Consider the following 11668-nt stretch of genomic DNA (forward strand, 5'->3'; position numbering starts at 1 on the left):
TCACTCAAAATAAGTCTCCTTTTACTAATGGAGGAACCTCAAGGCTTGCCAGCACCTTGAGAATCCCCTTTCTAACCTATAAGCTCTCCTAATAGACTATCACAAGGCCAGAGTCTGCCAACTGTTGTTCCCTGGGGACTCAACTGAACCCATAGGTTGTGTATTTGGCCTGTGCAGCATTAAAACAAAGAAAGAAAAAAACCTGAGCCAAGGTTGGGGAGATTTCATATTAAAAATCCAAATTTCCAGGTTTCTGGAAAAATCTCAGTGAGGTAGACACAGTGGGCCTGAGTCTGTGTGAGGCCCATTCGGATGGGAGGTGTCTGCTGGGCGTGCCTTTTATGTGGGGCTGCAGAGCCCACACCTGTGTACCTGTGGCTGGCTGCCCTCACTGACATGGCCCCGAGACTCCTTGAAGGACAGGCCTGCGTTGGGTTCTGGTCCCTCATGGACTGGGTGGTCTTTAGCATGCGGGGCTGGCTTCCCCCCTCCTGCCCCGTAGCACAGTCACCCACTTAGGCTGGTGCAGAGCACCTCGCTCTGTCGGCTCTGTGTTTGCCATTTGCAGGCTCCGTGCATATCTGCGGTCTCTCCACAGGCCTGTTGGAGCAGCCCTCGCTACCCAGAGCATTGCTGAGAATCCCAGCATCAACACTAAGGACCTCTGGGCCAAAAGCATTTGTCATGAAATCTGTGCACCTAAGAACTCATACAGCCACCCACGCCACTCATACAAGAGCCCCAGGAAACCCAACACTCAGGCTGTTAATTCTCACTGGACTCCTCCCCACACCCAAACCTTAAAATGACTTTAAAGCATATGAACCGTCTCCTCCCCAATAAAAACCTCTTTTAACTCCATAACAACCATACAGCTTTTTATACATTTGTGTTTACCTCCTGGTCTTTGAATGTATGGATGTATGCGCCATCCTCTAAAAATCTGCCAATCATCGCCACACACCATTCGGGCCACCAGGTTCCCCAGAGGGTCACTTTGGAAATGGCAGATGGGTCAGTGCCGAGGGCCAGCACGTCTCTGCGTTAGGGCCCAAGGCTCACTGGCCTGTAGCGAGGGCCGTAATAATAGATGCTTAGAATGATCTGGAGCCACTGAGAGGCTGGGTGGTGTCTGATGTGCACTCCTGGAGAGTATGCGTGCTATCTGGTCAGTTTTCAAATATCCCCTATATGAGCTGGACTTTGTGTCCTTCCAATTTTTCCAAATAAAGGGGTGAAGTACAGCGTTCCCTGATGTTCTGTTAGTGAGAGTCCCTCGTGAAGCACCTCCTCCTTTGCCTTGATTCTGATGCATGGACAGGCAGGCAACACCTAAGGGGGCCTTTGCTCGGCCAGATGGCTTGACAGAGAGCAGAGGGGAGACTGTAGGACCTCCTGGCCTCAGTCTAGAATGATGCTCTGGTCAGTGAGTCTGTAGGGCCGGGATTCTGATGTGTGTTAGGGAGATACACACAGTAGATGCTTAATAAATTTTTCTCACCTGGTCAGTGGATCCTGGGCAAATGGAAAAATAAAAAAGCAGCTGAAAAGCTCTGGACAGTAATTTAGTCAGCAGACGTAATTATTCTTCCAGCTGCCGATGGGGGCAGACATTCGAGGACTCCTGGGGATTGGCGAAGGTTGGATCATGGGCCTCACATCCGTGTGCGCTGGACGCTGAGCCCTTTCCTCCGCCCGCCCCGCAGCTGCCTGTCCCTCCTTACTCCTCAGCCACAGGTCTCTGCACGTGTCCCCCAGGCCTGACCCCAGTACCTTTACTCTTTATCTTTAAGTGTTCTGTATTTGTCTCACTTTTTTCCTTTTGGGGGAGGTAGGAAAGAGTATAAAGAAAGGAAATGTTACCAACTTGTGATGCGTCAAGAAAAAGAGCATTTCTGAATGTGTCAGACAATGAAGAAATTATTTATTTTACGAAAATTGAGCTAAGGACCAAACCTTCAGAGACAAAGCCAGGAGGTGACTGTATAGAGATCCGGCATTTGGATGGTGGAGGACCGATTGCCGTTAGCGTTTCATCACCAGAGGAGTAAGGGACGCGTTTCTGTCTGTGTTAATGGTTCCCCTGTGGTTTGGGCAGTGAGGGTGGCTCGCCAGCCCATTCTCAGTGGTCCGGCCTCAGGGACCCTTGGGAAGGGTGCTGTCTGGGTTCACTCTGCATCTGCTTGCACAAAAGTGCCCTTAATTGAAGGTGAAAATATTTCCTTATACTTAAATGGAATGCTTTGGAAAATGTACAACCTAGAAACCAGTTTGGACATGTCTCTGAAACTCCAAAATAATATACTTCTCAGATATAAATCACATATGTTGAATGATTTCATCTTGTAAGAAACATTGCCATAGATTTCATGAAATTGTTTAATGTGTATATTTGTGGGGAGGGACCTGGAAAATAAGGTTTTTTAAAAGCCTGCTGATAAGATCCACTGAGCTGGCAGGTTCTTACGTGGTAAATCCCACCTTTCCTAAGGGTCGTAGGTAGGTACCTAAATCGGAGCCAGCACACTTGTTCTATAAAAGGGACAGAGAGTAAATAGTGGAGGCTTTGCAAGGTTTACAGTCTCTGCAATAGTCCAGAAGCACCCAGGAGGATATATAAACAGATGGGCGTGCCTGTGTGCCAGTGGCCCAAGGGCCATCGTGTGCCACCCCCTGAGAGTACAAGCTGTTGATTCTCTGTGGCATACACTTAGAATTGGGAGTGCCAGGATCACTTGGTCTTGATTTCCAGATTAAACTATTTCATCGAGCTGCTGGTTGGTCAGTGACAAACAGGAAGTCAGCCAGTATTGACTTTCTGGGTGTGGAGGAGTGGGGTTCCTAGATATGACAGTAGCTTTTTATTTTTTTTTTTCTTTTCAAGGGCAGCTTGCTTAAAATATAGCTTGTGACACTTTGTAGCTATGCATGTGTATTTTAAAGTCTACAAAGGCGTAGAACTGTAAAGTGTTTTTGTTTTAGAGAGCATGATTCTCAGTACTCTACAGGTTATAAATATATGTGAACAATAAAATTGAATTTACAGGCATACAAGCAGACATCGACAATCATTTAAGTTGTGTGGCAATTAAAATATTGCCTGTTTTCTCCACTGACTATTCCTTAGACGTATGACTTTATTGCAAGTAATGTTTAATAAGGAACCTGCCATGTGTAACACCTCAGTAAATTATTAAAGGGACTGGCATTTCTACTGTATTAACATCAACACAAGTGATATAAATATGCCCTGCTCTGAAATGAGCATGTGCTGACATTCCTCGTGGAGCTCGGAGAGGGACGGCTGATACGCGTGCTTCCAGGGTTGTTTGCATTCGCATCCTTCGTTGTGATAGGTCCATTATCGGACCTTCCTCCATTGAAGAACCGATTCTTGTTTTGTCACTGTTACAGTTAGATGCTGAAAACTAGTCCTTCATGGTGGGAGAGTAGAGAAGTATTTGAAAGAAATACTGTGTTTCAAGTTTGGGGGCAACTGATTAAAAAATCAAAATGGATGAATCTTACAACTTTATCATCATTTGTTTCCTTTTTGCTAGTGAGGAAATGATAGTGTTCGTTGTATATTGGTTATCCGCCTACCCCTGTTCTGACTTGTAAACTCTTGGGAGTTCATTATGACCAGGGGCCCTAATTTTGTTCAAGCAATTTTAAATGTTATCTAGACAGTCTGGACAGTAAAAGAGACATTTGCAAATTCCTGTCTTCCAGAATGGGTCACTGGCTCCCTGTAATATGATTTCGTTTCTCTATGTTATTCAATACATAGTCAAACCGTCCATGGCCTGGAAATGAGATTTGAAGGACTAGTGAGACCATCTAACTCAGGATCTTTTGTTTGCCCTTGCACAGTTTCTTGGCCTGGAATGTCAAACTATGTGAAACTGTTCTTCCTCTGGAATGATCTGTCTTAGCTGGTGGCTCCAGCCGCTCTCTAGGCACCCCAGCGAGGGACCTGGGCAGTATGTGGGCTCTGTTAGCCCTCTGGGCTCAGTGTTTGTGCAGAGGGCTTCCCCAGGGCTGTTCACATCTGCCCTCTTCTCCCTGGCTCTCCACGCATATACGGGATTCTTTCTCTCAAACTTGGACCGTATTCCGCTACCCTTCAGCAGTCCCTCACTGCCATGGATTAAAGCCCTGGCTCCTTAGTCTTGACACAGGAGCCCTCTGTGCAGCCCTCCAGTGCATCTCTTAGCCTCGGCTTCCCCCAGCAGCCATGTCGGTCCTACACTGCCCTCAGAGGCTGATTTTCCTCCTCCTTTGCTGGCGCCTAGGACTACTGTCTCCCCTTTTGCACAACTGACTTGTTTTCGTCTTTCACAACCCTCACCCCCACCCCGCTCCCCCAGGCAGCTTTCCCTGTATCTGCACCTGCCCTTCTCAGCTGTCGGGACCCTCCGCTTGCTCACCCCGTGCGTCTTTCCATGGTCACGCTGAGAGCATGGTGTTGGGACTTTCCTCTGCTAGACCTTCACCTTTGCGCCCCACCCTGCTGTCCTCTTACATAGGCCCAGGGCCACCAAACCCAGGACTGCCATCACCCCGCCTGCCTCTTTGCTCTCCCCGCTTCCTCTCCACGAGGCTGAATTCCCCCCCCCCCCCCCGCTGCTTTTGTACACTCCCAGTGATTTGCACATGCCCGTATTTTCCTTACCCTCTGATTTCGTAATTTCTTGTTTATTGTTCTGTATGTATCTTTACGACCCTCATTCTTTACAATGTGCAGGTTGTAAATTTTAATAATATAAATTTTTTCTACTAGCACATGCCACGTTATTTCCAGTTCCTTCCCACTTTGATGTTACCACAGATGCTTTTAGGGAATGCCCTTGCCCTTAACCCCTCTGTCCGGGTAAAGTTCGAAGGAGAGGAGTGGGGAAACGTCCCCTATCTGAAGGAATGGTTTGGCAGAGGTGTATTGGGGAGTTCTAGCTCCCTCTGGTGGCCACATCACTGGGTGCGTTTTCGTTCTGGACTGAAAAAATGGTATTGAAATTAATCCTTTTTTAAACTATTGTAATTTAAAAAATTTTTACATTTATTCAAATCTGGTTTGGTTTGACAGGTATTTAAATCCTTTTCAAACAGTGACACTTATACGGAGGAAAGAATGATTTTACTTTAAGCAATTCCTACATTTTACCCAGTTGGTTTTAAAGTAGACAATACACAGCATTAAACTTTATTTCTTCCTTTTTTCTTTTCCTTTTTCTGCCAAATTATTTCTTAGACTTTTAAAATCATCAAAATAAAATGCCACAGACTACAAAGGAATAATTGACTGATATTGAGGAGAAATGAAATTCTTCAAATGTGGGGTACTGTTTTCCAGCATGGTCCCATAGACAAAGTGAATTATAACACATTTTTAGTTTCACTGTTTTGTGGATCAGAACTTCAATACTCTTTCAGTTTTCTTTAAGAAATGAGTTTCCAGACTGATAGTCTTAATGTAGAAAAGTAGATATTATTATAAATTCTTGTCTGTATCCATGTGAATTATGGGAAACAGGTATGGTCATGTCAAAAATATTGTATTCGACTTTGGAGTTTAAGGAAGTGCTTCTCATGTAGTTCTATCTGAGGTTGTGGGAGTTTTTAGCACTGCAGAGAAGTTTAATGAAGCAGTCATGACATGCAAAACAGACTCAGAGAAGACTAGAGAGGTTTTTAATTTTTTTCTCCTGCTCTCTCTTCCCTGTAGCTAAATTTGTAATGATGCATGTAGACAGCATGACTTTCAGATCGATGATAGAGACTCTCAAAGAACAATAGCATACACAATTTTTAATTTTTTTTTAATGCATCATTGGCTAATTTTCTCTAAGATGTGCTTGGTTTTGTTTGTTTGTTTGTTTTGTTTTTGGATAAAATTTAATTGGGGGCAGGGGAAGAAGTCATGATTTTTTTGGGGGGCAGTTTGCCTTAGTTACCCACTTAGTTACCTACATGTCATATCAAAGGACTTAATTAAACAGAGTAGGGAGTGGTTCAAACTCCCAGGGAGGAAAACGGTGTCGGTCATGTATCTACTCATTTTGCCATAATGTCCTCTGCCTTTGGCATTTTTTAATGTCTGTAAATACTGACAAAAAAAACACAAAAACAACAGGAAAGGCATGAATGCCTCCAGTGGGACAGAAACATTGGGGAGGTATTAGGGAGAAGAGTGCTCGTCGATTTGAGATGATATTAAAATCATTTGTTACTACTATTTTTTTTCAGCTGAAGACATTAGGATTTATTCTCAGGACTGTTAGGACTGTTCTCATGAGATAATGTTTTCCTGTGACAGCCCCCGATAATGCTAAAACACTATCCAAATACAGAGTCTTATTTTCTTTGGACACCTCCCCCTGAAAAAATCCAGCCTTCAAAGCAAACAGGTGAATAAACAAACAACAAATCCGAAAAACATTTCAGCTGAGAGGCAGATGCTATCTAAGTGGAATGGTACCTTACCACCTTATGAGTGGAGAAGGTGAAAACGTAATGGTAGCTACATAGGTTTGGAGGGTGTTAAGCATGTTTGTCGCGGGAGATGTTTTCCTCACCGTGGTTCACAGCATCACTCAGCCTTCCCTCAACTCTTTGCTTTCCTCTGGCTTCTTTTTATCCTTTTGGGCATTTGTGGTGAACCTGACGCTCTATTTGCAGAGTATCCCTAACAACAGTGAGGATGACAAAAGAACATTGCAGTGCTCAGTGAGGTTATAAATACTGCATGTAGGGCCTACGATTGGGTTGAAATAATAACAGACGTATTAAAGAAAAGAGTGGGAGAGCCCCCTGAAGTGAGAGGGATCGATTCTGTTCCTTCTTTCCCCCAAAAAAGAAACGCAGCAGTGCTGATGGGGACAGCACATCAGAAATGGTTTCCCAGTATGATGATGTGAGAAAGGCAGACGTCAGGAGTGTTTTGGTTTACTTTTAATTTTACATATTTCAGTGATGTAGAAAGTCGTGCATGTTTATTGTGGCAGTCTCAGCAGACATGTATGAGGCAGGAAAGAAAAGCCCCTCTTGGCCTTCCAGCCTGAGGTTGATTCTTTGAGCGTAGCCCCTCAGATGTTTTCTTTGTGTGGGGGGTAGGGGTGGGGGGAGGTGAGAATTGCATGGTACTATCTTATTAATATGTTTGTAACTTCACAATACACCAGTCATCATATGCTCCTCTGTCTTAGCCTTTCCTGTGACCAACTGGAGTTTGAGCATGCTCAGAAGTCACTGTTAAGGGCAGATCACCACCCCTTTGGGACTTGGCCTGAAAAATGACCTCGTAGTTCGTTTGTCCGGCAGTGACTGCAGCGGCCCTTACTATTGCTGCAGCTGACACTTGTGGTTTGTACCTTGATCTTTCTGATCGTTTTTTTGAACCCCAGCAATGTTCCATATACTGTGGAAGGCACTAGGCAAGGAGGGGAAGTTAGACAGGGTCCCTGCCTGCTCACAGCTTAAATTCTGCATCCCCTTCATCTTCTAAGTCTCTGGCCAACTGCAGAGGAAGCCACCTTGAAAGATGCATGCCCCCACCCCCACCATGGACCCCCTGCCATGGGAGACCTGGCTGGAGGAAGCTTACTCCTCCTGGTAACCAGGGTTGACACTGGTTATAATAATACTCCACACAGAGGTTGCTTGTCCCGGGCTGGCCATCCTTGGTGCTCACATTTGCCGAGAAACGTGCACTTAGGTTGGGACTTAGAGCATCCTTTGCCGGAGTTCACAGCTCAGGCATCCTTCAGCATGCTCTCTGTCTAGGTAGAATGAACACCATCACCTGTGCCCAGAGCCCCAGCTTCACACCCTGCAGAACCCCCTCGTTGTAGCATCTCATTTAGTTGGTTGAGTATTCATTTTAAAGCTCGATTCTGCACTCATGGGCCTGTTATCTACAGCTGACTGTTTCTTGTACTTGTGGATATTATTTATTAATAAGATGGCTTCATCAAGTTTGATTTACTTAAGTTTTACTTGGCTCACTCTTGTTTGCAAAAACATTCTTTAACCTAAAAATGTCTTTTTTTTTTCCTTTTAAATTTTACTTTGACCCTCTTTCCTTTTTTACAGTCTGTTTTATTCATTCCAGCTGCGGATGTCACAAGAGTTCCAACTTTCTTTATAGAGAAAAGTTAGTTATACAAGAAGAAACAGCTACCTAAAGGAAGTAGGCTTGTATTATACTTTGCACCTTTAGGAGCGTCTGTGCTGGTAGGAGGGATTTTTAGAAGGACAGTAGGGGTGTGAGTGGCACTGGGGTCGCCAGTCTCTTAGGAAGTGCCGTGTTATGGAGCTCCATCTCATAGGAGGAAGGCTCTGAGGCGTGTGCTGGCCTGCCCTTCTCACAGCGTTTTCCTTCTCTTGAGTTGCCACCAGCAGCCTTCTGTGGTGGTTTGAATGTGGACGTGCCCCCACGATAATCCCAGCGGCCTTGTTGTGCATGTGGGATGGTGGCGCACGGATGTTTTCTAGGGGAGCTGGGTCAATTTTTAAAGTTTCTCTAAAGGACTAGTATAGTGTATTCCAGAAACGTTTTTCGCGGACTCTTGGTTTTGGGCCCAACGAGGTGTTGTTTTCTAAGTGCTTCTCCCAAACAGGACTGCATGCTGCCAGGGAGAGAGGGTTGTGCCAGGTTTGTTTCCAGTTCAGTTCACACCAGTGATGTTCATGAAGGATGGTCTCCTTCGTGATGGTCCTTGTTCTCAAAGCACTTGTATCAGAGGGCAGTGCTAGTGTGCAGCCCAGCAAGAAGCACACGTTAGTGCTGATGCCTCAGGAAGGACAGGGAGGCTTAATAGTGAGAGGACCCTGGGGGTGAGTTATGCAAATCTATGGCCCAGATGAGGCTCGCTGCCCTGTAAGTTTCCACCCCGAGCTTGTCATTTAGCCAGGTTTGCTGGAACCAGATTTCAAATGGAACCGTACCTGTTCCACAACAAACAACTTAAAACTAACAATGTCCACAAACCTTAAGAGTTTTTTTTCGTTGTTCTTGTTGCGACTAAGAGGTTTACAGTCTCATCTCAACAACAACAAAAAAAGAGATGAATGTCCAGACTGATGTTGGGATGTGTAAAAAAAGTGTGCATGGCGAAAATACACCAAGTTAAGCAAAGGGCAAATTGGAGAAACACTGCCAGTTTCTGACACAGAGAAAGAGCTAATTTCCTTAATATATAATGATCTCCTACAACTCAATAAAAAGACCAATAACCTAAATGAAAAAATCATCAGAGAGCACAAGTAGACAGTTCAGAGAAAAGGGAACACCAGTGGCAACTAAACACCGTGAGATAGTTAGCCTCTCTTGTAAGAAAAGAAATAGCAATGAAAATTCTAACGAAATACCCTTTTTGAAGATCACATTGCCAAAAATTAGAATTTTAATGGCACAGTATATTGACAGGCGTGTGAGGAACCGACTACCCTTTAAACTGTTGTTGGAGGGAATGTCCGTGGGTACAACCTCTAGCAGTTTGGAAAGATTTATCACAATGAGAAATGCCTGGGCCCCATCCGCCGATTCATGTGTTTCTGCCGTTTCTTGGCAAAAATGGCAAACAATGATGCTGTTCTGAAGAGACTGGAACAGAAGGGAGCAGAGGCAGATCAAATTATTGAGTATCTTAAGCAGCAAGTTGCTCTTCTTAAAGAAAAAGCAATTTTGCAGGCAACTTTGAGAGAAGAGAAGAAACTTCGAGTTGAAAATGCTAAACTGAAAAAAGAAATTTAAGAATTGAAGCAAGAGCTAATTCAGGCAGAAATTAAAAATGGAGTGAAACAAATACCATTTCCATCTGGCACTCTACTGCAAGGTAATTCCATGGTTTCCGAAAATGTGATACAGTCTGTACCATTAACAGCCATATCGTTTGGTGCCAAAGAACAGATAAAAGGAGGAGGAGAAGAAGAAAAGGTGAAAGAGAAAATTGAAAAGAAAGGAGAGAAAAAGGAGAAGAAGCAACAGTCTCTACCAGGAAGTGCTGACTCTAAGCCAATAGATGTTTCCCGTCTGAATCTTCGAATTGGTCATATCATCACTGCCAAAAAACATCCTGATGCAGATTCTTTGTATGTAGAAGAAATAGATCTTGGAGAAGCAGCCCCAAGAACAGTTGTCAGTGGCCTGGTGAACCATGTTCCTCTCGAACAGATGCAAAATCGGATGGTGATTTTACTTTGTAACCTAAAACCTGCAAAGGTGAGGGGAGTACTATCACAAGCAATGGTGATGTGTGCTAGTTCACCAGAGAAAGATGAAATCTTGGCACCTCCTAATGGGTCTGTTCCTGGAGACAGAATTACTTTTGATGCTTTTCCTGGAGAGCCTGACAAGGAGCTGAACCCTAAGAAGAAGATTTGGGAGCAGATCCAGCCTGATCTTTACACTAATGATGAGTGTGTGGCTGCATACAAGGGAGCTCCCTTTGAGGTGAAAGGGAAGGGAGTGTGTAGGGCTCAGAGTATGACCAACAGTGGAATAAAATAAAACTAAATTAGAACGCTTCCATGACTGAAATACATTGGAAAAACTTTAATAACAATAAAAAGAAATAAATGTGTCACTTATTCCTAAAAAAAAAAAAAAAGAAAGAAATGCCTACACTTAGAAGCAGCACTCCCAATCCCGCCAGCTTATGCAAAAGATGCACATGCCTGAAGTGAAGGGTGTATACAAATCCGCAATTCCTCGATACAATCACAAAAAGAGCAGAAATAATAGACGTGTCCATTAAAAAACAGCTGCATCCTGTGTTCACATGTCAGCATCAGGTCTGCTGTCCCCCACGCTCTCCCCTCTGCTGCTTTTTCTGCGGTTTTGCTCTCAGCCAGGTTTTCTCTATTGGATGGCAGCTCTGGGCTTACCGCCACAGCAGGGAGGGTGGCTCTGGCCAAGTTGAGGGCTTGTCTTTTATTGGGTCACCCCTCACCTATGAGCAGGGGAATGGAATGTTCCGTAAATTGGCCTATAGTGGAGTAAATGACTCATTTATCTTAAAGAAAAAAAATCCAGTCCTCTGACTCACTCCCTCTCCGGGGTTCATTGCCTCTCATGGCCCTTGTTTTGTCAGATGAAGCAACAGAGCCTGAGACCTACTGTATTTTCAGGCATTGTAATTTTATGCATTATCATTAAATGATAATCATCACATCAATCTTATGAGGTAGAAATTATTGTAAAGGTTAGGCAACTTGCCTAAAGTCACAGCAGGTAAGTGGCAGAGCTGGAGTCAGAGCCAAGTGTGTTGGCACAGCCTGCCCTCATCATGACTGACAGTCTGATTCAGCAGGTCTGGGGCGGGGCGTGGGCGGGGCCTGGGCGTAGGTGTTTATAGCCACCCCCAGCTGACTGGACCAATCAGAGGCCGGAGCTGGGAACCACTGGTTCACACCACCGGTGAGTAATGACTTACACTCATGATCTCAACGGGGTTTTAAAAAGCTCAACTCCCTGGCGCTCTGCTTCCAGGCTGGAATTCTCCTTCACACTGCCAGGCCTGTCTTCATGCAGGAAACTCATCTCTGAAATAATAGGTGCTGGGAAATAATTTCAGCAGGCCGTGGGCAGGAACCCGAAGTAGCAAGGACTGGGCATACTTCCGAGTGCCTTGAGGGTTCTAGAACAAATTCGATTCTGCCTCTTTGG

At 44.7% G+C, this 11668-nt stretch overlaps 1 protein-coding gene and 1 pseudogene across 6 annotated transcripts in view; both read left to right on the forward strand.

Annotated features, from left to right (window-relative positions):
* The window catches only part of NEDD4L (NEDD4 like E3 ubiquitin protein ligase), a 270127-nt gene that overhangs the window by 31747 nt on the left and 226712 nt on the right, over positions 1-11668 (forward strand). The window lies entirely within an intron of this gene.
* LOC109381741 (aminoacyl tRNA synthase complex-interacting multifunctional protein 1 pseudogene) lies at positions 9544-10593 on the forward strand (annotated as a pseudogene).

Source organism: Hipposideros armiger, unplaced genomic scaffold (genome assembly GCF_001890085.2).
Source record: "Hipposideros armiger isolate ML-2016 unplaced genomic scaffold, ASM189008v1 scaffold_52, whole genome shotgun sequence".
NCBI classification, from domain to species: domain Eukaryota; kingdom Metazoa; phylum Chordata; class Mammalia; order Chiroptera; family Hipposideridae; genus Hipposideros; species Hipposideros armiger.